The sequence below is a fragment of the Arachis stenosperma genome, chromosome 6 (genome assembly GCF_014773155.1).
Source record: "Arachis stenosperma cultivar V10309 chromosome 6, arast.V10309.gnm1.PFL2, whole genome shotgun sequence".
Lineage (NCBI taxonomy): Eukaryota > Viridiplantae > Streptophyta > Magnoliopsida > Fabales > Fabaceae > Arachis > Arachis stenosperma.
In genome coordinates, this window is record NC_080382.1 from 105,267,615 (window position 1) to 105,270,748 (window position 3,134).

Consider the following 3,134-nt stretch of genomic DNA (forward strand, 5'->3'; position numbering starts at 1 on the left):
ATTCCGTTTCTTTCTTCTTCTTATGCACAAGAACATCAATGCATGGAGTCTATACATTTAATCAAGACATGAGCATGTACCCAATTCTTTAATATTTTCAGTAACAAAGCAAAACTACCCTTTTATCCACCCACTGTCCCAAAGTTCCCACACTTGAATGATACTCACATATGCTAGCCTAAGCCGATCAAAGATCCAAATTAAGGACTTTCATTGTTTTCCGCTTTAAGGCTTGTAATGTGCTAAATTAAAGAACAAGTGGGTTAATCGTAGGCTCAAATTGGTTAACAATGGAAGACAAAAGGTAGGCTATTTGGGTAAGTGGGCTAATGAAACGATGGCCTCAATCACATAAATGCATGATTACACAAAATAATGGACATAAAGAATGAAACAAAGCAAAGATTACAATCATGGAGGAGAATAGTGCACACAAGAAGGAAACTAAGTGGTTATAAGATGTAACCACACCCTTAGGCTCAAAACTCACTTGCTTGTGTTCTTTAGCTCAAACCATGTTCCAAAATACAATTCTTCATGCAATTTTGGCATCAACGCATCTAAAAATTCTGCAGTGCCCCATGATTGTCCCCAAAGTGTTGGTTTCTTTAAGAAAGAATTCATTGTTCCAACCAAGTAAATTTATCATGCAGATGGTGTCAACTAAAACCTACTCATGCCACCTATCCTAATGTATTCAAACTTATTCAGATGTTACCTATGGAGATCGGTCGGCCGACCTCCCCACACTTAAAACTTAGCACGGTCCTCCGTGCTATCGGTTAGGCGCAGTGGTTGGTCGAACTCCGAGTGACCCACATCTCCGATTTCAAAGCTCTCGCCGCTTGAAGTTGCGGTGGATGTGGAGATATCGGGTTCCTCCATAGGTGGGGTGACTATGCTTAGGAGTTTCTTCACATGAGCATAGCGGCGTTGGTTACGCCGCTCATAACGGTCCAATTTCTTGTGAAGGTCCTCAAGGCGTTGGGCGGTCGATTTCTGAGAAGTAGATGAGGAGGTAGTGTTGCGAGTCGGTGGGGGTGGTCCAAAGTCCTTGGTGGCTTCCGGAGGCTTGAGGCATCTCTTGGTCGGGATGGTATCGCCGTCGACCGGAATTGGGGTTCTTCTATCCTTAGCCTCTCGGTTGACGCCGGCTTTTGCAACCAAGTCGGTCACCAAAGCGGGGAATGGGAGATTTCCTTTGGCATGAATGCGCCCCATGGATTGGCGGATGACATGCGAAATGTTGACCGGCTTCTCGGTTAAGATGCACCATATTAATAAGGCCAACTCGGCGGTGATGGATGACCCATGTGTACTTGGGAGCACATAGTGAGCTAGAATTTGGGCCCATGCCGTGGCTTCTTGAGTGAGGTGGCGGACATCTAAACCCTTGGGTCTTTGCTTGATGGTCCCCCGAATCCAATATGCGTCGGGTAGAGCAATGACGCCGAGGATCGCGCTCCAATCAAATGCGCGGTCATCACATGCAGCCAAGACTTCTTCGTAGGCGTCATAGTCATCCGTTGATGGTTCAAGTCCAAGGACTTCTTGGATGGTTTCCACCGTGACCGACACTTGCTTTCGGCGCACAAAAATTGATGTGAGAAGGGGGGAGTGGTAGTTGGAGTAGAATTCCACTACCCATGAGAGGTTTGCCTCCTTTGGTTGCCGCAAGAGGAACTTCCATTGTCTCCGGTCAATGCGTGGCATCACAACCGGACGGAGGTGAGCCGGTAGGACTAGGAGGGGTTCCGGATGATAGTTCCTTTCGATCATTCTTGCGTAAACCAATTCGCAATAGCGGTTGGGAAACTTGTTCGAATCCTTAGGAGGATTGTCCTTCTCAAGAGCATCAATGGGGCCCTTAGTCTTTCGTAAGAGTGGCTTGGCCCCTAGGTTGTGGTGCACTTTGTCGGAAGTTGGCTTCTTGGGGGCTTTCCCTTTGTTCTTTTTGATGACCATCCTATGAAAACAGAGAACGGGAAAATATTAGACCCAAATAAGCGGAAATAGGCGATTATGTAAGGGAGAGTTATGCCATAGAATGTGGATATCATTGTCACATGACAGCTGCAACATGTAACTAAGATAATCATGAGAAGAGCAAGGCAAATCATATTCATATGGTGTAAGGATTTTTTAGGCATGCAAGTAGGGAGCATGAGAAGCATATACCCTTAGGAACCACAAATGGAAAGCAAGTAAGGAAAATGGGGATGTGCCTAAAAGTGATAAATTGAGAGGCAAGTTAGTCAAAGTGGGCTCAAAAGTCAAGTATGCCTTTCATCAAACACTTGGTGTGCATCCTGTTGTAGTGTGTGATTACAAGATGGTGAAAGCAATGTAGTAGTTCACAATCCACTATGAATGATTACAGTGCACAGTAATAGTAGAAAAAGAAAACAACAGAACTCATCTACCAATGCAAGTGAAATGGAGACCTAAATGCCCATGAAGAATTAAGTTGAGGGATAGAGAGAAAAGGAAAAGAGGGGAAAATGAAAACAAAAAGTCTCCTAAAGAAGTAAGTAAAAGTAAGAAGAAAGAGCTAACTAAAAGAGGTTGAAACTAAATGAGTGAGAGCCACAAGATAATATGGCTTAGTATAGTACCTTGTGAGATGATGAGGAAAATGGGAGATGAGGTTGTGGTGTGGGTTGATGGGGAGTGGTGAAGAAGGTAGAGGGTGGTAGAATGAAGTGTAGAAGAGGGAATGGAGGGATTAGGGTGAGAAATGGGTGTTCTTCTTCTTTAAGTTGGATGTGTAGTAGAGGGTATGAGAAGGGGAGGGAAATGTGAAGTGAAAGTGGAGGGGTGAGTGCGCCCCTTTTTTCTTTTTATTGGCGCCGATCATCCGCGCGTGCGCGCACGGTGCGCGCTCGCGCAGCGAGACGAGGTGAAGAGGGACGCGCGCGCGCGCTTTGCGCGAGCGCGCCCATGTGTCTGGGCTGGGGGCATAAAGGAGGCACAGGGTTGGCACAACTCTCTGGTATATGTACCAGAAGTTGCTGCAGGTCCTTCGGCGCGCGCGCGCACAGTGCGCGCACGCGTCAGCGTGGTTGTGCCCCAGGCATGAAAGGGGCCTAGGGGGGCTCAACTCTCTGTGAAATGGCTCAGAGAGGAGTGCAGGA